A 26,860-nucleotide genomic window follows, 5' to 3' on the forward strand; every position below is an offset into this window, starting at 1 on the left:
AGTTGGAAATTTATTCCAAGATTTTTAAGGTCTGATTTGATACATTGGGTGATTGTTTTGCCAATTATTCTTCTCAGAATCTCGCCTATACCAATGGGCCGTACCCCTGAATTTTTATCCAGAGGTATCAGGTGACACGAGTTGTAAGCTGTTAAGTTTTCATGGGTGACAACTTTACTTGCTACTGTATAGGATAGTTTAGCAATTGTTTTGCAAAGCTCAATGGATGTTTGGTTGAAGTGAGTTAATATCCTTCTCCATTCGCACGCATCTAGATCTGTGGGACCGTGGCTTCCATGCGTTTTCAGGGTTGATTTTCGAACTGTCTTGGCGTTTATTTGTTCGAATATAGAGGGGTGGTATGGCATTGAGTCTTCATTTTATTCAGTTATATAGTTAATGTTCGCTGTTTTGGCTGGCGGGTGTTTTTCTCTCAGGATATTGACGACTGTTTTTCCTTCAATGACTTCGTTTAGAGGAAGTACTCCTTTTGTTGCCTTGTCTGAAAGGCAGCCAATGGCTGCAGATGTTTTGCTTGTACTCATTAGTTTTTCAAATTGCTTAGCTTACTCGTTTACTTCGGACTTCTTCTGTTTTGGATGTCTATTTTGGAGAGCTTCCGTTTCAGTGAAAAGTTCGTCTTATAGGCCTTGCTTCCATAAAATTATGCGGCGGCTCAGTGTTCTGGAATTTGATCCGTTTGTTTCTGATTTAGTTTTGGGGAGCAGCAGATGTGGGAGAAGCATTGCTGCTTTCATTGCGAAGTTAGAATTTGGTGTTTCTTCAACTAATGACAACAGCTGCAGGTTCAGTAATTCTATGAATTGGAAACCGGGCTTTTTCTTGCTTAGAACTATGAAACGCGGATTCCAGTTAACGACTTTTTTGTATATGTCAATTATTTTAATTTCAAGTTCTTGGTCGATAAGTTTCCAGGGGTCGAAGGGGGCTGTAGTGATTGCTGGGAGCGATGGATAAGATTGTGTTGCGTTGGGTAGTGCGTTTGTTTCAGGTGTGCCGGTGATGTTTCTTTTTGAGTTGTGATGGGGGCTGTGCTTGTTGGTCTGTTTATGGATTTAGGCCCTTTTGCAAAATTCTCGGGATTGCATTGTATGCAGGAGAACCCATCGTAATAAAATTTGCTGCTCTGTTGCCCGCTACATGAGACATGGATGTATGCTTTGCAAATGACACACCATATGCCTCCTTTTCGGAGGTTGCTTTGCAAATATGGCAGTGCAATTGATCGGCCATAATTTGGCAGCATGGAGGGTAAATTTATGGTGAATATATGTGGCATTCGACCAGAATGGCCAAAATGCAATTTGTGCAGACTTCGAATTTTTAGCAGTAAGCCTTCCGGATTTGTGGTTATTAAGAACTAAGATTGTTATTGGAACGATTGGCCAAAAGGTGAGGGCTGGAATATTCTAGTATTTTTAAATTTCAAAAATTCGAATTATGACGTCATATTTCTGAGAAACGTCAGAAACGGCCATTCTGGCTAAAAAAACGAGAAAAAAAGAGAACAACTTTATCTGCGATAGCGAACAGGACGAAAATCGAGATTAAAAACGACAACGAACTACAGAATAGCAGAGGACATTCCGAGTTGCAACTATTATGCTGCTACAATAGTTGCAAGGCCGTTGCGAACAACGGTGAAGGGTAAGAGACAGCCTTCCGGAATAGGAGGAAATCAAGATTAACGAGCTTGATTCAGCGGATTCGTCAATCCGGAAGGGTAAAGGAACTGAAACTTTTATCCTGCCACATAAACTTTTAGCATCCTGTCATGTCCTGACTTGAATTTAATTGATATTTGGATTAGTTTTGACAAGGATGAGGTGCTAGGAGTTGGGGGGAGAGGGTTGATCCATCTTCGATGGAGATGATGATTTTTATCTACTGAACAAAAACAATAGTAATATAATAAGTAGTAACCCTGTTTTTAGGAGTGACCTCGTGGTCTGGGGATACTGAGACCCAGCCATGAGCTCACTAGTTGCATGTAATTAAGTTAATTTGAGCGTTCTGGTCGAAGCCGGAGAGCAGTAACGTTTTTGTCGACCCGATGTTAGAAAGACCACCGAAAAAAACTGGCTTGGTAGAGACGGTGAAAAGCATGCAAAGTTCTGTTTAGACGTTAGCCAGTCGTCTTAAGACTTAGTTTTGTTATCCGTCGATATGTATCTTCCGGGCGAATATTACATACATGTTTTTATGGCGCTCCTGGGTGTTATTCTTTTTTAACATCATGACCGGCAGAACCGTTAACGAGCACTCCGCGCCGAGCGGATGCTCACATTAACGCCCTTAATAGGCCTAAACCGCCGGGGCGGAAGGGTAGTTTGGAACGCGGAAGCCTTCCGGATTACCGTGAATAGTTTTTTAACCTAGTTAAGACCGAAAATTCACGAACCAGGAAGGGTGGGGGGAATCGCGAACCCCTCATCCCCTGAGTGGTTTGTGACCAAAAACACTTAAAGATATAAGTAAAACCAAACAAAAAGTAGTATAGTACCCAAGAAAAACAAAAAACATAAAAAATAGCCGAAAAAACCAAAAACAGTAAAAAAGTAAAAAATCAGTAGAAATCATCCCCCCAGACAAGATGTGATCCAACCCCCCCGTTTGTTGTTGATAGATATATTGTTGTTACAGGCATTTATATCTGTCAGGATTGTTACGATCAGTTTTGTAGCCCGTTTGTGAGGCTTGTACTGTAGGGTTATTTGAGCATTTAAGCACGTTAATGATAAATTGCGCTCAATCCGGAAGGGTCAGCTGATTTGCGCTCAATTCGGAAGGGTCTTGGGTGAAGACCGATCCGGCAAGCAGTACAAGGAGCAACAAGAAGGGGCTCAATGACAACAACAATCGACTGTTGGGTATCGTTAACAAGTTTTGTATCCCTTTTGGTACAAAAAGTAAGATAGTAATCTGTGGGGGGCTCGACAGTGCTGCACTGTAGTGACCCTTCACCGAACTGCGAATATCTGAGTTAAGCACCTTAATTCAGATATTAAACAAACCCGGAGGGGTATAGTATTACTATTATTATTACTTATAGAGCCTATATTAATAGTCTTATATCGTTTTTCAGTGAAAAACAACGAAAACAGACCGGTTTTTAGGGTCAAAATAGCGATAATTTGATCCCCCCACAAGTCGCGATTTTCGAGATATCGATAATTTTTGAAACGGAAAAAAGCGCTAATTTAGTGTGTTACATCGTAACTGCACTACCATAATAGATAGAACCGGTTAAGTCAAGTTCGAAGGTGGTTGGAACTATTTTGGTACCGAAAACTGAAATTTCGTGATTTTTGAGAAAACGGAACACTATAAATTTAGAAAATTTTTTGAAATTTTTGAGTTACGACAGTAAAAATAGTTGTTCGGACAACGTCCACTAGTGAATCTACGAGTTTTAAAACCCGCTACCCGAAAGCCTTCCGCGTTCCAGAGAAATCGAACTTAACGAGTTTGATTTGGTGGATTCATCAATCCGGAGGGGTCCAGGTAGCATAGTTTTTCGCAAATTTTTTCTACAAAAGCGTTTTAGATCGGGTCTTTTGCATTGAACTAGAGTATAGGCCTCCTGAGCTCGGATCAATAATTTTTAGGTCGAAAGGACCAGAATTGCGGAAAAAGTTAGGCGGAACCTATAAGAGAGAAAATTTTTGAGTTTAGAAAGAAGACGACTTAGTTAATAACTTTGGAACTACTGAGCACATCGAGTTGATCTTGGTACCAATAGATCAGAAATTAGCTGAGCTTACTGACAGGGTCAGAAAATTTTTCGAAAAATAAGCGTGAAAATTTTTTGAGATTGTTTTTGGCAAATTCCTCAATTTGGAAGGGTACACCCTTCACGTTTAAAAAAAAAAATTTTTTAGAAGAGCCCTTATACCCCTACCAAAAGGTAATAGCGGTTGAATAAAGTAACTTTAGGCCGTTCTAGACGAAAAGGGAGGGCTAAAGGCACAACAAAAGCTTAATCGAGCCGAAGTCAGGCCGGCGATAAGACCCTTCACCGTTAGTGTGAATTGGCAAATAAGAGGCTTAACTTCAATCCGGAAGGGTCTAGGAAGGTAGTACATACCCTTCCCAGTTTATTGAAAGAGCATAATTGCATCGGAGAACGTATCCGGAGGGGTATAGGTTGAAAAAAGGAAATTACAAAACCGGAGGGCTCCCAATCCGGAGGGGTCAAAGATTTTTCAAGTTAGGAGGGGTCCGAATCCGGAGGGGTCTTATAGTTGCTAATTCGGAGGGGTCCAAATCCGGAGGGATCTTGTATTAACCAACTCAGAGGGGTCCAAATCCGGAGGGGTCTAGATTCTATTAGTCCGGAAGGGTCCTATTTGTGCCAATCCGGAGGGGTATTATTTTATTAAGGAGTTAGGTAGACGAAAGAAAGACTAAAAAGTGAGAGGTATTAGGTTATTAACACATAGGCTAGGTATCAGTGACTGCACTGGTAACTTGCCTTTCAATAAGAACCAGACTAATACAAAACAGGTCCGAACTCGGATATTCGCGACACTAAGTCTAAATTAAAAAGAGCGTGATTCATTGGTGTGGATTGAAACATAATACGTTTTTGGGAAAAGTGACTGCCCTGAGGATTTTAGTAGGTCTAGCTCGGGCAGTCCGAAGGCAGATAGGCAACACTGTACTCGGTGGGTGCAATAGACGCCCACTTGAGAAAATTACTGCCTTCAAAGTTTTGTCTGTTTGGTGCAGCACCGAGCAGGGAAAGCTTTTTCTTTAAAAGACAAGTTCGACTATTGTACTGCGACCGACCAAGAGTACATTACACATACGTTTTTTTAGAGACATTCATATTTTGTCAAAATAAATATTTTTGTTTTTGATTTTAAGTCAGCATAAACTGTGCTTGATTGGGTAGTGAGTACACTATCTTTTAAATTTACTGATAACATCATATTGTGCTAGTTTTCAAATCTTACCACCCATAATCGGTTAGTGTGAATAAATTTTATACAAACTGTACTCTGATAACATACAGGGATTCGTGGTCACTATTTAATAGAATCTTGTGAAAATTATTGTGTTGTGTCATTATTATTGTTAATAAAACTATAAGGTATCTAGCAGTCAGGTTAAGTATAGGCATTAATAAGTGACAACCAGAGGATGAGTCTAGACAAGTCAAGGATACCAAAACGAGGTAATAGTTCTAGGAAATTCATACCTGAAGAGCAAAGAAAAACGATGACCGATCCTTTTGTGGATTGGATCAAGCGATCCCGGTCTGACAAAAGGGGGACGGTTTCAGGCAGAATGGTTGAAACGAGAAGTCAGAAGACCTCAGAAGAGCGAAGAGAACTGTTAGAAGTGGAGGTCAATACGGACCATACCATGAATGACAACCAGGAAGTAAATGGACTGGGAGGAAGAGGCAGAAGGCTGGCGAGTGAATCTACCCCGGTAGAACAAGGCCATGATTTTGCCACTTCCACCGGGACATTGGATCGAGAAGAGATGTCGGAACTGTCCGACATCTCAACTGAAGTAACGGCAACTAGAAGATCTCCAACAGACAACACCATGATGGCAAGCGGAACTGGGAAACAAACAACGTCATCATCGTTCTCAGAAAGAATGAAGAACACCTTCGGAAACATCTTTCCATTCACCATGGGAGGAGGCGCGGGAAACGAAGTTGAAACCCAGGAGGAAGAGGTTGAAGAGGAGCAAGGGGACTTTGGATCTCAAGTCAGCCTTAATAGTTCGATCCAGGAGAGTGAGGCACACGTCGGAAGAGAGACTGGAACCATGGACAAATTTGGTGTAGTGACAACGATAAGCAAAGAGGCAAACACACCGGGCCAGTCAAAGGACTTCGCGATTAATACAAGTTCGGAGCCACAACCTGGAGAGGGTAGAACCAGAGGGCTCGGCAACGCGTTAATGGATCCTGAAATAAATAATGAAAAGACGTTGAAGCAGAGAGTCAAGGCCCGGATCTCGACAAGCACGAAGTTACCTGGGACCGACAGGGTTACACCACCACTAGTGACGCCACTCATGGATAACGGGGCAGCACTAGAGGAAGCCTTAAAAAACATAGTGGACAGCTTAGGAGAACAAAACGAGCAGATGTCGATAAGGATGAGTGAACTAGAAAGAGCAGTTCACATTGAAAGAGAAAGTCTGCGGGAAGAAATAAACCGCAACAGACAAGAAGTTGGCAGGAGCGAAAAACGCTTGAAAGAAAGAGCGGACGAACATATGACGAGGAACTTGTCGCGAATGACAAGAGAGGCGGAACAGAGGGAGTTACGCTTAAGAGCCGACATGGAGAAGTTAAGAATTCAACAAGAGCAGTCTCTTGGGACTCTTGACACAAAGATAGATGCGATGATGGAGAGGCGAACTCAGGCTATCATGGATAGGTTGGACGGGCTACTAAGCAGCAAGAGTGGACCAAAAGAAGGAGAGCCGAACTCGGGAGGTCCCAGTAGGGAACCGAGGGTGAACTTCAATGAACATCAAAGGAGAAAGACGTATGGATCCACTAGAGGCAGGGGCAGTTCATCACGCTATGCCACAAGGGGTAATGCAGCATGGGGCCCGAACAGTAGAGCAAGTTCAACGGGGAACAGACAAACCTCTAACGAACGACCAACGCAAGGCACACATGCGACTGGGAGAAGTGATTCCGGCAACAGGGGGCATGCAAGCTCGAGGAGGAGTCATGTGGGCCAAGCGGGAAGCGCTCACGGTGATTCGGATTGCAGGGATGCACCGCACACAGAGCCTTCGACGAGGTGTGAGGACACTCAAGCGGGACACTCAAGGGATGCTACGGCAATGGCCACAGCATTTGAACCCCTGAACAGGTCTTTGGAGACATTCCTGACGCGGTTATCTAGAACCAATGAACGCAGTGAGAAGTCCAGAAGAGTCTTTAAGAAGCCAAGATGCTACAAAGACGAATCTGATGGCTGTATTGATACCTGGATAGAGGTAATGAAGCTGCATTTCGAGGAAGAGGACTTGTCGGAGAGACAGGAATGCAGCGCGCTCACCAGCAACTTAGAAGGGACAGCCCTGAACTGTGTCATGGCCAAGAAACAGTATCAACGTGACACTGCTGAGAAAATCTTCGAAATCTTGTTAAACCGTTTCGGATCAGGGGTGCAGGGGCACCAGGCGATGATGCGCTTCGAGAAACGGAGGCAACGAGAAGATGAAACCATAGACAAGTTTCTCGATGATTTGGAAATGCTGAGAAGACGTAGCCAACCGGATGAGTCAAACCGAAGGATGAACCTGGCCGTAGCCTCAAAATTCATCGATGGTGTGAAAAATGATGAACTTCGTACGATGCTAGCAACGCATTACACACCACTATCAACTAATGCGCCAACACCGGAGGAGTTAAGGCTCAAATCAAATGAGTATCTTTTGTTGAAACCTCCTTCGAGATCTGGATATTACAAGAACAATTATGGAAGTTTTAACAACGGACCAGCAAACCAAGGGAACAATTGGTACAAACCGAGGGATGATATGGACAAGAGACGCTCTTGTGCTAATTGCAGTTCAACGGACCATCATGTGTCAGCATGCCCAGCTTACAAACAAGGCATGAAAGCAATAGGCTTTAGCCTCGAGGACGAAGATGCGTCAGAGTTGGACCATGAGGATTTCATGAGAAGAGTAATTGCGAAATTCGGCCCGAGGTGTTTCTTTTGCAACTTGGAAGGTCATTTTAAATCAGATTGTCCGCAATTCTGGGATGCAGTGGCAGACATCAAGCATCCAAGACATGAAGAAGCTTTGTCAGGAGTGAAAGCCAGCAAGGCTCGACTTTTGAGTGAAGCGGAGGCACGCAGAAAGGATAAACCTCAAGAGCTGGCGGCAAACAAAATGCAAGCGGTAACAGGGGAGACACGTGAGCCGGAACCGGCAACTGCGGCTGAGGACTTCAAGATCGATTATAAGGCAGCCGCAAGGGATGCTCTAAACAGAGTACAACAGGAATTGGTGACGAAAGAGATCGAACAAAAAGTGAAACTTGAACTGGAAAATGAAAAGCTTCAGGAGCGACTGAATACCTTCGAAGCAACGGAGTTCGAAGAGACGAAAACACCAAGCAGTTTAGACATGAAACTTAAAGTGATCTCCGGTAAGAGGTTCGGCATGGTGCCGCAGGGAAGCAAGATACAGTCGATAATCTCAGTGGCTGGACATCAGGTAATCAGAAATCTGAGTGAACCATCCGAGTTCACTTTGATGCATTTGGACACATATGCAGATTATCTGAGACAGGTGGAGCCACGCACCTAGTCGAGAGCTGTGCGGGCACTACTAACGACGGGTGGCCCTCGCATGAAGAAATTTCATGGACGCTACCTGGAAGTCTATGGGCCGTATCAAATAATGCTGAACGTGGATGGAATCAGTATCTACACCAGGACTTATGTAACAACAGATGATGACCAAATGGGGCAGATCTATTTGGGAGAAGAAGAACTCAAGGTCCGCAGGATAGGCCATGACGCCATGATGGAACAAGACGCAGTACACATTGGATATGAAGCAGATGTGACAGCACACCTGCTCGACACCAACGGAACAAAAATCGGAGTCACAGGGCTTCTGGACACAGGAGCGGTAGTGAGTGTGATGCCGATAAAAACTTGGGAAAGAATGGGCTTCACGCGGGAAGATCTGATTCCTACGAATCTCCGACTGGCAGCCGCAAATCGAGGAGCCATCTACGTAGCCGGAAGAACACCGATAACGGTCCTTCACATGGGAGGACGAGATCTTTGGATGAGCTTCCTGGTGGTAGAGAATCTGGACGACGCCGACCAATTCATCTTGGGGAGAGATTTTGTCAGGAATTTTGACGTGATGATTGACTTGAACAACGGTCTAATACGGATTAGAAACCCGGACCGAAAGTATGTTAAGAGACCAATTAATAGGATAATAACAGACGAAAATAAGGTACCAGTTTTTTTGGATAGAAAAGTAAAATTACAACCAGGACAAGCTGTAGTAGCAATTATTAGAATGAGAAATTTAAATTCGTTGAGTGATAGTAAACAGGTTTGCTTAGTACCGAATCCAAATAGTCAGAGTTCGGTGATTTTAGGCCGGAGCTTCTCGGTAACGCGAAACGGACTGTGTGTCAGTGTGTTGTTGAACACACTGGACACCACGGTTTCAATCCAGCGTGGAAAGAAGCTTGGCTACGCTTTGCCGATGAGGACCGACTATGAGGAGACACAAAACGTGAAGAAATATAGTGTGAAAGACTGTCCTTATCATGCAAATAAAGATAAAATTTTAAAGAGAATTAATGAATTAAAATCTATTCATAAATTGTTTTCAATGAAATCCGAAACGGACGACGGCTTATCAAACTGCTCGAATTTTCCGGAACGCCCCTCGTCATATGAACTAGATTCTGACAAACCGGTTTTGCCAGAAATAGAACATTTAAAAGGGAAAATAGGTGAGGGAGATTTTGAAAATTGCGGGACGTTTTATATCGGAACGCAGATGTATTTTCGAAACATAAAGCAGACATCGGTTGCTGTAACTTCGTAGAACACGAAATTGAGCTGGAAGTAGGTGCCGTTCCGCACAGAGAGGGCGCGAGACGAATGACACCACACAAATCGGAAGCGTGCCGAGCGGAAATAGAAATGTTGCTTGAATACGACATGATAGAACCCTCGAAATCGCCATGGGCTTGCGGGGTAGTAATGGCGAAAAAGAAAGGGGGGCAGCTTAGATTTTGTTGCGACTTTCGTTACTTGAACGCGGTAACAATAAAAGATGCGTACCCGATACCGCGAATAGACGAGAGCCTCTCTAAGCTTGGTGATGCAAAGTTCTTCACCACATTGGACTTGGGTTCTGCCTTCTGGCAGGTTCCTTTGCGGAAGAAGGATAGGGAAAAAACCGGTTTCGCGTGCGAATTGGGGTTGTACCAGTGGAAGAGGATGCCCTTCGGCTTGTGCAATGCAACAGCAACTTTTCAAAGGCTGATGGCTCAGGCTTTGACAGGAGTGACCAAAAAGTACGGGAATATCTTTGTGCTACGTGGATGACGTAGTCATAGCGACACCGACCCTGGAGGATCACATTGATCGAGTCGATGAGGTCTTCGGATGTATGAAAAGAGCAGGCTTGAAATGCAAACCATCGAAATGTGAAATCCTTAGGGATTCGATCAAGTACCTGGGAAGAATGGTGGACAGGCATGGTGTGAGGCCAGATCCGGAAGCAGTAGAGGCTGTGCTGACATGGAAGGCTCCGAGGACGGACACACAGCTAATGAGCTTCCTGGGGTTTGCCAATTATTACCGTGAATTCATTAAAGGATATGCGGACAAGGTGTACCCGATGCAGAAGCTGATGCGCAACAAAGGGAAAAAGTTCGAATGGAACGATGAGGCACAGGTTGCATTCGAGAACATAAAGCGGGAACTGTGCGAAGCGCCAGTGCTGGGCATGCCTACAGAAAAGGGCATGTATGTTCTCGACACAGACGCATCGGTGGTGGCCATCTCAGGAATCTTGGATCAAGAGCAAGAATGGAACGGAAGAACAGTTCTCCGTCCCATTGCATACGGCAGCAAAGTCTTGAGTGACACAGAGATGAAATATGGCGCACCAAAAGCAGAAATGTTTGCAGTAGTCACCTTCGTGGAGAAGTACCGTGCATACTTGGGGAGCGCTCCCTTCAAGTAACGCGTGGACAACAGAGCGTTATCCTGGTTGAAGACCTACTCGATGGATCAGAGTTATATTGGTAGATGGATAGTAAGATTGGATGGCTACCATATGATAATCGAACATAGGATGCGTGATAAACACCAGAATGCTGACAGCCTCAGCGAGAAAACTGAGTTCTATGAAAGATTGGAGCAGAAGCAGGCCAATCAGGCGGAAATAAAGGAGGGATTCTCGTTTCTGGACAAAGAAACTTATGAAGCGCTTCCCTTAACGAGATGGTTGGATAAGTCTGGACATCCAATTCCAGGGCACCCTGAGTTACCTGTAGAGAAAGCAGCCGAGATAAAGATCCTGTACAAGGAGGACCCGGTCCCCTTGGATTTGTTGCTGCGCTCGAACCTGGTCCAGCAAGAACTCTCTCGCATGAATATAAACAGCCTCTCATTATTGGATAAAACGGTGCAAGTCACACCACAAGTGATGCGGATGCTGGGTGGATTGTTAGAAAGAGAAGTGACCAGAGATGACCCCGAGTGGACAGCAGCAGTGGCATCGCTAACAGTCAGTGAGAAGGTGAAGATCATGCCGTCCAGACGACAGCACGAAGAGAACGAAAGGGATTGTAGGACAATAGTTCAGCAACTAGTATCCTCAATACCCCAAGAGATTTTAACAAGTACTTCTTACGGACAGAAAGAACAGGGGAATAGCAAGCGAAAGAAAACCGTCACCTTTGTAGACCGGGATAAAGAGGGTGAAGAGGTAGAACACAATCTGCTGCAAGACTATTTGTCCGGGGAGAAGGATGATGAGAAGAACCAGCGATCACAAGATCAACACCCGGGACAAGGAAATTTGTCCGGGGAGTCTGAGATAAACGAGGAAATTCCTGATGAGAAACAGGACCTAGGGAACAAGGTTTTGTCCGGGGAGTTCAGATGGATGCGAAGAAAGCACAGACATGATCTGGAGGAGTGCGCAGTCTCCAGCACAACCTCTTCGACGGATGATGATTCCCGAAACTCAGGAATGGATACCTATTCAGACAGGAATTTGACCTCGGGATCAGAACTGTCAGAACTGGCGATTCACACGCTACTAGTGGAAACTCGGGCGAGGGATCTGGACAGAGAGGTGTACCAGGATCCTGACAGTGATCGCTACCTAATATCAAGTGAAAGAGTCTTTGACAACGCAGCGGATGACTTAGAAACAAAAGCAGTATCAAAGCGGTCGATGAGCTTATTGCCACAGAAAGAGGCAGTCAGGACTGATCTTCAACCGTTTCAGCAAGAAACACAACCGTTGGCGAAGATTTGGTGCGTTAAGATGGAAGAAGACACACATCAGCCCAACGAGCTGAATAGTCAGATGAGGGTCATGAAGACGTACTTGAAGGCGAGATACAGACTCTCGGACCTTCTAAGGGCGCAGAGAAATGATCGCATGACAAGCAACCTAAAAAGGTGGATAGAAAACGGTGCACCAGACAAAGGTGACCTGGAAGAAGACAGCTATAGGATCCTGAGACAATACTTCATGCAGAAGGAGGGGAGATTATATCTGAACAAGGACGGGATCGTGGCTTGCAGGAGAAGAGAAGAAGACAAGGTCTTATACAAATATAACGCGATAGTGTTGCCGCAACTCTATCAGACAGAACTATTATTCAGGTCGCATGATCAGATGGGCCATCAAGGGATCGACAAAGTGTATCAGAGGATCCTGAGGCGCTTTGAGTGGCCTGGAATGAAAAAGGCATGTGAGAAATGGGTAACAGCGTGCCTGTCATGCCAACAGGTCAAAGATCCAAGGAAATTACGATTTCCTTTACAATCGATTGAGTCGTCTGAATTCAACGAGGTGGTGCAGATAGATCACCAGAAGATATGCATGACAGACAGCGGTTATAACCAAGTCTTGGTCATGATAGATCACTTCACGAAGTATGCAGAGGCCGTGCCCTGCATAACTGCCTCGGCAGAAGAGACATGCGACCACCTGATCAATATGTGGATAGCAAGACATGGTTGTCCGATGACGTTTCAATCGGATAATGGAACAGCTTTCGTAGGAGAGCTTACGAAAGAGCTTATGAGACGCTCACAGGTCGCTCAGGCTCACTCCACGACATACCACCCTCAAACGAATGGCCTAGTGGAAAGACAGAATAGGACGTTAGTGTCGATGCTGAGGGTATATTGTTCCAGGTACATGACCGATTGGGACAGATACCTTCCACAGGTGATGGGAGCTTATAATAGCACGCAACACTCCACCACTGGAGTCAGTCCACACATGATGCTGACGGGACACGAGAAGTCTTTACCCTTGACATTCTTCTACCCAGAGTATGAGGGAAAGAAAACATCTCCACAGGTTTACGTAAGGGATGTGATCAGACGTCAACAGGAGTTGAACGATCTGTGCAGACGAAATACTCAGCAAGCACAGGCAAGGCAAAGGAAAAGATTCGACAAGAAAGCAGCTGGCGCAAAAGCTTACTCGGTGGGAGACTACGTATGGGTATTTCAGAACGTTATACCACCGAAAGGGACAAAGAAGCTTCTAAAAAAATGGAGGGGACCATTCATGATTACGGAGGTGCACCAGGAGGGACGCTTTTATAGACTGAGTACTGGCCGAGCCGCCCAGTACGAGAACATCAAGCCACACAATCCATCGACAGAAGACTGGTGTATACCTGCAGACATGGAAGAAGGGGATTATCTAATGATGGATCCTGCTTGTGAGGTCAATGAAAAGGGAACCAGGGAGAAGAACAATGGAAACGAAGTCGTAGAGGAAGGTACGGATACACCATTGGACCTGGATCCAAACGAACAGATCGAAGCGGACGATGAAACCTTACCCTACGCAGAGGAAGATTGGCAGGATCCCGAACAGACAGAGGTTCCCAAGAACTTGGAACCAGATCTTCCGTTCACGATGCAGACTCGTCAGAAGGGCGGGACGAGACCAAGAAAGAAATACAATCCTTACGGTGACGACTTTGTAGTGGATAGGATAGATCTAAAGAAAATAGTGGAGGAAGTAGTGGGTTTAGAGGAAATAACTGTGTCACAAGACATTGACATAGTCGATGATCACAACGTGAATGGGTTGACGACTGGTCGAAACCCGAGGTAGAATTCGACGATGAGCAACAGCAGTCATATGAAAAAGACCTGACGAACCTGCGTGTCTTAGAGTGGCTGAATGAAACGACCTCGGATCCAGAGGAAACCAGCGTCACGATTCAAGACGTAGATCGTGAAAGCATGAAATACATCAAGACTGGACGAGATGATTCTTCCTGGGCTGCCCAGGAAGGACGATTACTCATTCCAGCTTCTAACCTTGACTTGATACCCGGTATGCGATCGACGGGGACGTCGATGGATATTTTTGTCCGGGGAGTGGGGGTAGGACTTACCCACACTGAAAACTTGATAATAAAAAAACTAAGAATAGCAAGGGAAACAGGAGAATTAGAAGCAGAAACAGGCGAAGAACCTAATAAACCTGACATAGGCAGGGTAGTTGAGTCATATTTTAATTTACCGAATGAATATTCTAGTAACATAATACTAACAGACAGTGATTTCATACTCACAAACAGAACATGTGCAATAGCGATCACCGCAGACATGAGTTTTAGGACAGCGCTAGCGGCAGATTTTAAGAGGGAATACAAAAACGTGGAATTTCTTTGGAAGCAAAGACCAGGGATAGGGGGCGTAGCAGCCTTACCTCCGGCGGTGTCTTAGATACCGGGAAAGTACTGATGCTTCTTGGTAACGAGGGCGACGGAGAAGCAGCACGTGGACCCAGAAAACCTAGTCTTGTCTTTGACGAGTCTGAGGGACTTCCTTGTAGAAATGGACGTGAAGGAGCTCTCGCTTCCAGTGTACGATCCAAACAGAGGAAGACTGCATCCTCGGGAATTGTACGCGCTTGTACACGTGATATTCTCTGATACGAACATACAAGTATATCTACACAAGAAATATTACTTAAGTATAGGCTGAGTGATGTGCGAAAGAGTGTTAGGTCAAAGACTAAGTTGCATGTGATATGTATGGGTAAGTAGGGGTTAGTGACCATGAACAACTAGATGACGATCTTGGGAATAGATCCAAAGTTTGGACTGTCCAATCTTAGGTCGAATTCCAAAATTTTAGAAACCAATTGATTTTAATAAATTTTAGGATAAATATCTTTTTATCTGAACTGTTTTAAGCAAATTTTAACGATATATGTTAAGATGAAACTGACAAGTGTGACATTCGTGATTTCTTTTCTAGATCCTGATTGATCATTTAAATTACTCACTTGAGTCAAATCATCAAATCGAATCAAATCAAACTTGGAAAGAATAGTATAGACAATTTCAACCTGGATGAATTGATGGACCTGGCAGAGGCATATGTAGGACCGATGATAGATGCGATCTATCGTCGGCTGATCGATCGAGACTTCGCTCTGGAGGACCCAGAGGTAGTCATTTGCTGACCGCCCTGATCAACATCTTGGGGCACGACAACCGTGGGGACCGCCCCACGGAAGTCCTGTTGATGGCCGCATATGGAGAAAGAGGAGTACTAGACCGCCCGAACATGAGAGTGATGAGGTGGAGAAACGGCGCTCTCTCAGGGAGTGACTTGGCGAATGAGCCTGGATTGGGAAGTTCTAGGACTTACCAACCAGGTGAGATGCCAATGCCCTCTAAGCCTAAACCTGGGCTGACGAGAATGCATCGGGAGATGAACAGCGAGACGACCTCGTCTGGTTCACCACTGAGAGCAGCTGTGCCAGCAAAAAGGGCGAAAGTAGCACAGAAGGTTCAGACGAACCAAACCATACAAGATCTGGACGAGATGAACGATCAGCTGAGAAGTACGAAGAAGGAGCTGGACGAGATGACCAGAAGCATGCTCCAGATGGAGGAAGATCGGGACATGTGGACAAAAAGCAGGGTCAAGAGTTTGAGCGCTTATGGCAGGAATACAAAGAGCAATCGGAGCAGGTGGCGTTGACAATGGCCGTGGAGAAAGTGATACCTGCAAGGGATATTCCTCGTGGGCAGTCCCCGATGGAGCTCTTGACGCCTCGAGAAATGAGTCAAACAACGGAGACACGGCTTCCAGCAGAGACAAATCGAGTAACAATACCGGATCCTAGTGACACCTTGGGTGATCCCGTCGTAGAACAGACAGTGAGGAGGCTGATAGAGACAGCTGGACGACTGGTCGCTAACAAGAATGCGCCAGGTTCCGGGGTGACTGCACCCTATGGAACGATTGACAATACGGGCAGAGTACAACTCTCCCAGACCGTGATCAGACAAGGGATAAGTAACGTGACACCACTCATGGGGAGCTCGAGAATCCCAGAGAGGAAAGTACGACAGATGCCAGCGAAGAAAGTGTCTCATATAATAGACGTGCAGAAGAATAATCAATTGAAGTATAATTTCACGGGAGTTCCGGAGACAGATCCGAGGGCCTGCTTCAATCGAGCTACCTGGAGCCCGGCTGTGAACCTGCAGCAACCACCACTCGGGACATCTCACCTGATATTGGGAGACAGTTTAGTCAGAGTGTTGTCGAATTTGAGGACCTCGTGGGTCACCACGGTGATGGCCTTTGGAGGCGCGACGGTAGCCCAATTATATCGGATGGTGGAACTGATGAATCCAGGGAAGATTCCCAATGTGATGATCTTAGTTGGGACTAATGACATCTCCAGAGGATCAGACGAGCAGGAAGCACTGTGGGAGTCAATGATGGTGTGTTTGTTTACTACTCTCTGGCAGAAGTTCAGTTGCGCGGTACTGACCGTTTGCACTGTGCCAATGAACGCGAGAAGCCTGACAGCATCAGGAAGAAGGCACAATGAGGGAGTCATAAGATGGAACAACATCTTGAGGAACCTAGCAAATCGAAATGCCGGAAGAATGATCCTCATGGATATTGAACATGAGTTGAGAGCCATGGATCAGGCCAGACTGACCACGGATGGCATCCACTTCGACAGTATCGAAGGACAAGCTTGGTTGAATCGAGTCTTCCAAGAACGGTTGGATGAGCTGGAAGCAGAACTCTTTGACACAGGAGTGCTGAAGGAAGAGGGAACGGTGAGTGATGCGGTGATTACCACCTTTGTGCCTCCTAGCCTGGAAACACGCCTGGGTACGGTCCCAGCCGTCACGAATTACCGGCGACAAAGCTCCAGCGAACCAGGTCGAAGAACAGACGTACAGGATTGGTTGGGAGAAGCACCGATGAGGAGGACAATTCATCCCAGGAGAAGGATAGGACCTGTCAACCAACCAATCGAAGAAGTAGCAGGCACATCTAGATCGGACACTAGATCGGAGAAGACGAGTACCAGTCGAGAGGAAAGACCGAGCAGAGGCTCATTGTTGTGGTCGAGATCCATACCATCTCCTTGGCATATATACAAAGACGAATTAATGAAGCTGGACCTACAGAGAGTAAGCTTCATCGAAGATGCAAGGAGGATGCTGAATGGAGCGACGCTATCCGTCAGCAGATTGTACTCGATAACCGGCGTTGACTGGTTGATAGCCGCTAGCATAAATTTCAGCTCCACGACGGCCCTGAGATTTGCTGATTTGGAGGGACTGCCCTCTAACAACACGATGGGACCAGTGAATGCGAGACCGTTGCAAGATGTGAGATTGAACCATGATGAGGGGAATCGTGAAGAGAGACCAGGGAGATTCCTGACGGCGAGAGCACCGATTGGACAACACAAGAAGATATTCAGGCAGCTGACGACACCACCTGGTCATGTGAAGGAGAGAGTGTACCCAAAACTAGTGAACCAAGATGGTGATGCCCAGAGATATGGCGGATTGACAGCGATAAAGAAAGATGAGACCATCTTCGCCGCCTATGACAAAGCAGAGATGAGGAAGGCCAAAATCATGGTAGTAGCGAATTCAGAGTTCGTGTACACCTCCAAGTCTTTGTTTCGGCCGGACGTCATAATGTTGGCCGCGGTCGACCTAGACCTATTGCAATCAGTGTCTTTGGCTATAGGGGTACAAAGGCAGACAGACATGAACCCAATTACGATTGTGTTTGCTGGCATCAATGACCATCTACACAGTAGAGGTTTTCTGAGCAGGCTCAGAGATCCTGCAACAGCAGAAAACGCAGTATGGCCAGCAATAAAAGACATCCTGGAGTCGATGGGTGAAGTGGTGGATGCAACGAAGGAGGGGTCATTCAATAAAGTGGCGTTGAGAGTAGTATTCGCGTTGTCTCCGGGATATGCACATCTCCCGGATGGACTGAAGTTTGTGTACGCAATGGTAGCCTTACTTTCGGAAGGAAAATATGATGTGATCATATCGGCCCCGAATCGCATGATAGAAATGGAGAACCTGAGGCCACTTAAGGCTGAACTGCCTGCAGTATGGTCAGAATCTCAAACGCGATGAGAGGATTCAAGGACCACACGCTACACATGTTAGTGTTGGACGAAGTGCTGGGGTTGGAACTGTCCAACTTCAGTCGGCAACTCAAACTGAAACCGGGAATAGACGACGACCATCGAGTGATCACGGCAATGTCCAACGACTTATGGTTCCGAGCAATGGAGGTGGCAAGTGAAGACACAAGAAGAAAAAACTCACTAGAGACGAGAGCCCATCTGGAGGCGATGGTTCTGAGAACCAAGCCGGAAGCCAACCAGTGGCTACACCTGAATCCTGGAGTAGCGGCATTGGGTGCAGATGCTTTTCAGCAAGGCCCCGTAATGATCACGAAGATACATGCCTACTTGTTGAAGGAGGTGAACCTGGCGCAAAATGCCGGAGAAAATACCGCTGAGTTTGTGAACAGAATGTGTCAGATTACTCTGGAAACCTTCTGGACCCAGGAAGTGAAGGGACAGGAGGGATTTGAAAGGACAGACAGCATGCTAGAAGGGTTGGGAGCCGGATGGACCGCGTCCTTCTTGGCAAAAGTTTACCCGAAAGTCTCGCACTATTTGATAAAGGAATTCCTCCAAGCAGTAGTGAGAGTATCGATAGTGGAATTAATAGCCTTGTTTGTGACATTCGGAGCGGAGAGTTTCGTGAAAGGACCGGCGATACTGCTAACGGATGGAATACATAACCTGCGACTAGACGGACTTCTGACATTGATCGCAATAACCCACGGAAACTTGGGAGGACTAATGAAACTGGCACGTTGTCCAGAGCAGATGAAAGAGAGAGTGAGGAATCTGGATATGAAGAAGTCCACGGACTCGTGGAACAAAATAAGAGACCTGAGACACACTCTTATCCAATATCTCTTGCAGCAAAATCGCTTTGGAACCGGAGAAGACGAGACAATTGAAAGAGAGGAAGATGTTAGACGACATGTTGGAGGCATGCCGCTATTAACCGATTTGAGCTTAGCTATGAGAACCGATCCCTTGGCGCTGATCAGAGGAGTCACGACAGTGATCTATGGACCAGCAGTCACGTTTGCATTCCCTGACGTTAAAGTGGAAGCATATAGGAGGTCGGTGCTGCACCTGAACCTCATATCGGCAGTGGACGGTAGTACACTGAACTGGTGTGAGCAGCACACATTGCGGGAGCTCATGAGTGAAGATCTGTTATTTGCAAAAATATCGGAGCCAGAGATGACAGTCATCAATTTTGACGATCACTTCCGTGACCGCATGGGAGAAGTAGAAAGAGGACACATCGAGGTGTTTCCAAAGCTTTGGAATCTGAGACCCTATAACAAAACGAATGGTGAAATAACCAGAGTGCCTCGTCTCACTGCAGCATACCACAAGGTGAGAGAAGAAACGAAGGACTGGGGCGATTACAAGAAGCTACCGGAGGCAATCCCTGAATTCCCTCTAATAAGAAGGATGTTGCTCGGAGCAGTCTCCGTGGTACAAACTCCTAGGTTGAGAGCATTCGAAACCAATGAAATGAGAGTAGGGAATTTCGTGGGAACGATGGATCCATACTTCGTAGGGAGAAATGCCGCCGTGTTACAGTACACACGATTTGCATACACGGATCAAGCGACGAGAAGGCGAATAAGCAACGCCGCTACTCCCAAGCCTGGAAGATTTGATGAGGATGGAGAGGACTAGGCTTAGCTCCGATGAGGATGAGAGGCAGGACAGAATTGCCTGAAGCCTCATTGATCCTGACCAGTGTGAAAAAGGAGATGAAAGTGGGAGGAATATTGCAGACGAGAACCCTCCTAGCACCCTTCGGCTGCGAAGAAATCAAAGTATTCCATGGAGAAGAGGAAGATAAATCGGCCGGTACATTGCTCATACCGAGATTCCAGGAAGAAGCCGATATTGACGAACAAGGACCAGTGAGCCCGAACAAGGATAAGTCAGAAGGAGATGACGGACAGGGTGGAAGCCGTCAGACTGAAGAACCCATGCAACAAGATCAAGATGGTGGGGAAGACGACAGGGCATCGACAGGAGGAACATCCAGCCTGGATTTCAATATCTTCAGTGATCTTGAGAATAATGCAGACACGTTGGAAACGACTGAGCCAGCGGATGAAGGCATCTCGACACTTGAACCTCCGTCAGCCTTTGAGGAAATGAAACGGAATTTGCCGGAGAGCAGCTCTCCTGGCAATTCAAGAAATAACGACCAGAGAATCCTCATGGAATCACCTCGGAGGAGAAGAATAGAGGCCTCAGCCAGAGTACCTTTCTTGGGAACGCTGCCCGAAGAAGAATGGGAAGTACATCACCGAGACCATGAGAGTAGGACGGGATGTAAGCTGGACAGAGTGGCGTTTATGGAAGAAGTCTGGACCGTGATTCAGAGCTATGGGACCCAGTCCATCCTCAAAACAGGTCTCAATCAACCCTTGATGAGAGAAGTACTTGACAAGCTTGATGAGTGTGAAGGGAGACTGAGTGAGTTATTGATCGACTCAGCCACTGATGAGAGTGAAGCGAATTCTCCTATCAAGATGACACCGCAGGACGATGAAGGAGAGGTGGTGTACCTGTCAAGAACCAGGAGAGGGACGATGCGATCAAAAATGGTGATTGATAAAATCAATGCGATGAAAATGAAGTTAGGCAGCAGAGTGATGCCGCAGAGAGTTGGGAAGACGAACGTGGATTCAGAAATATCGATGAAAGCTGGTAACTCAGCGAAAAGAAAACGAGTCATGGATTTGGGGCAAGGTGATTATCAATTGTCTGGCACAGATAGAGTATTAACTGATATAGCGATGGTGCCACCCATTCTCATGGCGGGGATAAAGTCAACCGGTTATAAATCCAAAAGGAGTGACCGCACTCTGACTGGAGCAGCTTTAGAAATGGAAATACTCAGCCAATGTGGAGAGAGCAAGATGAGGGACTTCAAGCCATCTCCCATGAATCATGGAAAGGGAAGTGTTGCAGGACAACTAACACCAGTGGAATACAACCGACTAACCGTGTCGGAGACAGTGTCGATAGATGAACCCACCGGTGGATACATGGAGATGTTGGAATACCGAAACTCGGCTAGAGGGTATGTAATGGCCCTGGAAGACGAAAAAGCCATGGAGGGTTATCTGGAAATGATGTTGCAAGGCACCACCCTCAAGCAGAAGGCGTATGGAACTTTGGCATCGTCTGACATACAGGCGGAAACAATCGAGCAGTTAGTGAGCCTTCCATGGAAAGCAGTAGTATTGAGGTATTTCGAAGAGGAAATGAGGACTACGCCAAGAATACATGCTCTCGTGGCAGTACCTTACGTAAGGACAGAGTTACAACTCAGGTTCGCCTGGTGCATGATGGGACTGACTCGCGAAGAATATGATTCAGAAGAAAGAAAGAGATCAAAAGAAGAAAAGGTTTTCCTTATGACGAATCTGAGGGATCTGATAGTCCAGGAGGGAGCAGCAGTAGCGTGTGCGAAGCGGAGAGATGCTCTCTGTTTCATTCGATTCCTGATAGAGCAGATTTCAGTACCTGCATTAAACACTTGTGTTAAAATGTTGAGGGAAGGCGATGAGCGAACGAAAGCCTTGTTCTTGCTAGCACTGCTGGATATGCAGCAAAGTAAACCGATGAGGGTAAACATGAAAGAACCTGAGGAATTGGAACCCATGAAAAAGATAGACGAGATCAGGAGATTCTCAAACAAGGAGCTGAGACTCACTAAAGAATCCATGGGAGCATTACCGAAATCCAGTGAATACTGTGGACCGATCAAGAAGAAGTCATATAGCTACGTATCCGGGATCATAGGGATAGCGTACAATCCTTTCCTGAGTGAAGACATACGCGATTGCTTCTTTGATTATGAGCAGGCTGTGTTACTAAGATTCTGGACGTCCAGAATTGTAACGGTTAAGAGCGTTAACAATACACAGGCCAAATTAGGACTGGTCTTGGAAGAAGAGATGACTGCACCTTCAGTACCAAAATCCGACAAGAGAGTGGAGTTTGGGTTGGGATTCTCATATGAATTACTGAGAACGAGCTTGATGGCAGTGTGGGAATTGATGAGGCCATCATGGTGTCCTAGTCCCAACGCTGACTCAATATTACGGGCGACACAAGACGTACAGAGGGAACTGAATGCAGACTGTAACCTGCGTGACCTCAACATCATTTATAATGTGATGATAACAGCCTCTAAGAGCAACGGAGAAGATAAAGTGGAGTTGCCTGGCTGGGGACCAGAAGACTGGGTCAAACCTGGTAGCTGTCTGGCGGAAGTCTGTGGACTGGAGGGTCACATTTGTGGATGTCTAGACTGTGTGAAAACACTGGAGAAACAACACAAGCAATTGACAGTATTGTTTGGAAACGTAGTGATGAAAGCAAGAACTGAAACGGAACTGATAGCAGATTGCCATGGAGGAACCGATGTGAATCTAGTGACTGCACTAGGATTCTACAGCATGTTTGGTTCTTTAGAGTCACTATTGAATCTAGAAAAGAAACATGAGATGGTCACAGCCATCAGCGTAGAAGTATTCCCAGGAGTTCTGCAGACTGAGCAGAAGTACATAGGGAAATGGAGGGAAGCAATCGAGACAGAAATGAACATCAGACACAGTGAGACTTATTGTAGACCATCAGGAGCACGATATTTGGTGGGTTCAACGTTGGCTCCAATGTGCAAGAGCAGATACCCTGTACATTTCGTGGCTGTGGACGTGAAGAGTACAAGAACGATCGTGGATCAAGCCTTCTCAGTGCCGAAGTATGTGAGATTGGCGAGAATGTCTGAAAAGTCTTACGAGTTACTATGTAAGATGTTCTCAGCAGTTCCAGAGAGAACCAAAGAAGAATTGGAGTCAATACTAGGAAAGAAGTTCATGGGATATGTGAGCGGGAACTTCAGTGACTTTGAGAAACAGAAACAAAGAGGATCAACTGTCACAGATTACAATGCAGTAGATGAGAATGATGAAATCCACCGAGTGATGATGGAAGTGGAACCATTGCTGGAAGCTTCGAGAAAACGTAATTGGAGGAGCATCATGTTGACGCATGACGAGTTTCCTTGCCACTGCTTGCTGCAGACCTGGTGGTATCCCAAGCGTAGTAATCTGATGTTGATCTGGGACTCTGGAGAGCTGCTCTCCATGGGTTTACCAGATTCATCACAGCCCGTAACAATAGTGATAGTGGGAGTTATGATGGCGATACGATGGCTGGAAGCTCATGTGAGAGAAAATAGTAGACAGGAGGCGCCGACGAGAGAACAATTGCGGAAATTAGATTGTCTAAAAGATTTAGATCTTTTTGAGACAATGTGCAAAGTTCTAAACATTCCGATGGAAGTGAAGAAGATATGGGCGAGAAAACGATTGATGCCATGGTTCAGAGCTAACATGACTGCATGGTTGTACGAGTATGCGAAAAAGCATATGTCGAAGCATGGCAGAGTGTACAGTGAATATCAGCTGGACATTGGAGCAGGGGCTTTCAAGCGAGCTTTCGTGACCACCGCTGTGAAAAGAATTTCCAGGACGAGTGAGCGTAGTGGAAATGAGAAGGCAGAGATGCTGAAAGAAGATTCTCCACAACAGTTTCTGCAGAAACAGAGAATCCAACGTGGATCCCCTACCTTGCTGTAAACAGAGGGTAGAAGAGCAGAAGTGTTGGAGGACGGCTTCCAACAGCGTCAGGATAGCCAACGATGTGCTACAAGACACGGAAACCGAAAGTGCGGAGTCAGTATCACAGGAGGAAGAAATGGAACATTGATGAATGGTCGAGAAAACAAGAGGCAACAAGAAAGAAAATTAGAAGAATTTAGAAGTTTTAGAACTTCTAAACGACGAAAAAAGAAGACAAAAAAAAGGAGTGATGAAGAAAACTTAAAACTCAGAATTGTTTTATGTGTGTGAAAAACTCAAGTGAGAAACCAAGCAACCAAGTGAAAACTGAAACATTTAGTTGAGTTTTGAAATTGTTGCATTTATAAATTTGCATTTTGATTTTAGCAGAAGTGGCTTTAGAGACACTTATTATTTAATTAGAAAGGCTTAAGAGGAGAGTATATTTAAATATTCCAGCCTGCATGATTGTTTTTAATCACTTAGGAAGACTGATCACTTTGTGGTGACATGAGAGACTTGAGTGATCTCTTGAAGAGGGAGGTTGTTACATTGTTCTTTCTAACCAAAAAGTTTCTTAGTTTTAATATTACAGGACAATAACAAGCAAGATTTCCGAAGGGAAGGGCATAGTAGGATAATTTTAGCTTGTTGGTTGGCAGGACTGTCCTGCAAGCCAACACCTTTTAAATCTAAGAGAAAAAGTTTTAATCGGGACATTGACACTGGAAGTCAGAAAATATGTTTTATCTTAGGTCATATCCTCAATGTGCAGATTAATGTGAGAATTTGAAGGCTATAGTGATGTAGTATGATACCATTTATATTCTGCAGTGAGTCGATGTGACGTGGATAAAAGTAATTTCGTGCATTTTGTAAATTCTGTTCGATGACACGGTAACGATTTTACGAACATTGCGCGATTCAATGAGGACATTGACCGGACTGTCCGGGGAGTATGTGGCATTCGACCCGAATGGCCAAAATGCAATTTGTGCAGACTTCGAATTTTTAGCAGTAAGCCTTCCGGATTTGTGGTTATTAAGAACTAAGAACGTTATTGGAACGATTGGCCAAACGGTGAGGGCTGGAATATTCTAGTATTTTTAATTTTCAAAAATTCGAATTAGGACGTCATATTTCTGAGAAACGTCAGAAACGGCCATTCTGGCTAAAAAAACGAGAAAAAAAGAGAACAACTTTATCTGCGATAGCGAACAGGACGAAAATCGAGATTAAAAACGACAACGAACTACAGAATAGCAGACGACATTCCGAGTTGCAACTATTGTGCTGCTACAATAGTTGCAAGGCCGTTGCGAACAACGGTGAAGGATAAGAGACAGCCTTCCGGAATAGGAGGAAATCAAGATTAACGAGCTTGATTCAGCGGATTCGTCAATCCGGAAGGGTAAAAGAACTGAAACTTTTATCCTGCCACGTAAACTTTTAGCATCCTGTCATGTCCTGACTTGAATTTAATTGATATTTGGATTAGTTTTGACAAGGATGAGGTGCTAGGAGTTGGGGGGGAGAGGGTTGATCCATCTTCGATGGAGATGATGATTTTTATCTACTGAACAAAAACAATAGTAATATAATAAGTAGTAACCCTGTTTTTAGGAGTGACCTCGTGGTCTGGGGATACTGAGACCCAGCCATGAGCTCACTAGTTGCATGTAATTCAGTTAATTTGAGCGTTCTGGTCGAAGCCGGAGAGCAGTAACGTTTTTGTCGACCCGATGTTAGAAAGACCACCGAAAAGTACTGGCTTGGTAGAGACGGTGAAAAGCATGCAAAGCTCTGTTTAGACGTTAGCCAGTCGTCTTAAGACTTAGTTTTGTTATCCGTCGATATGTATCTTCCGGGCGAATGTTACAATATACAAGTTAGCTGAGCGAGCAAGAAACTGAAAATTTTATTGCCATAAAAAGAAAAATGAATACCATCTTTACAAAACATGTTAGCACCAAAATGAACCTTTAGATTGGGGGAAAATAATTCGAATTCTTGAGTGGTAAAATGTTTTAATGTCGAAATAAAGAGTTATTTAAGGCACCAAGTTTTCTGTTTATGAAGTGATTATTTGCAGAGATGATGGTTTTGGGGATAATAATCACATTTGGGTTAAACTTCTGAAATATCAAATTTATTAAAAATCTCCAATCATTAGCAAAGTCTGAAACTGTAGATAAGTTATCATTAAAGCCTGCTACTATAGTAACACAGTTCAGTTTCTGCGAGGAGTAGCGCAAGACAGTAGCGGCAAGTTTGGCTAGTTTTGCACCTCTGTACGAGTGAACTGTGGCTCCGACATCATTGGGGCTGCAGTACTTGATCCTTGAGGTTCGTATTACCAATTTCCTGCTCCACTTGGGTAGCCACTTCGGCCTTTTCTTCGGCTCGGACATTCACTAAACAGGGTACAAAAGAGACAAAACAAGAGATAGAATAGAATAATAAATGGACTATAGAGAACAAGATTTAAAAACAAATGAAAAAGAAATGAAAGCGATTATAACCTGGTTTTTCACGGGTGGAGGTTCCGGCGGGGTTGTCCGGGTAGAGGGGGTGTATCGCGGCTTGAAGAGCTTGTCTCTAAAATCCCGTACCGGGCCTTCTTACAAGCGTACCATTATGAGCGTATCATATTACATGAAACTATTTAATCTCTGTCTGACAGTCCTGCCAACCAGCATGCTAAAATTATCGTACTATGCTTTTTCCCTTCGGAAATTTTAGTTGTTATTGTCCTGAAAAAAAAAAATTAATAAGTTTATCACAACATTTAGGCTAATTGTTGTGATAAACTTATTGATTTCATTTCATTATTTCATTTTAAACTTATTCATTTCATTATTTCATTTCATTGATCCATTCAAATGAAATGATGTATCATGAGTTGATCCAAAACATAGTATCTTCGACTTTGAAGGGTGAAAAGTCGAAGCAGATCTCTAAATTATAATTATGTCTACTGCCACTAAAAACTAAGTTTTTGATATAATGATACATATATATGGATAATG

At 45.0% G+C, this 26,860-nt stretch overlaps 1 protein-coding gene across 1 annotated transcript in view; it reads left to right on the top strand.

Annotated features, from left to right (window-relative positions):
• Window positions 1–26,860, top strand: part of LOC134855274 (integrator complex subunit 12-like) — a 313,709-nt gene that overhangs the window by 272,988 nt on the left and 13,861 nt on the right. The window lies entirely within an intron of this gene.

The sequence above is a fragment of the Symsagittifera roscoffensis genome, chromosome 10 (genome assembly GCF_963678635.1).
Source record: "Symsagittifera roscoffensis chromosome 10, txSymRosc1.1, whole genome shotgun sequence".
NCBI lineage: Eukaryota > Metazoa > Xenacoelomorpha > Acoela > Convolutidae > Symsagittifera > Symsagittifera roscoffensis.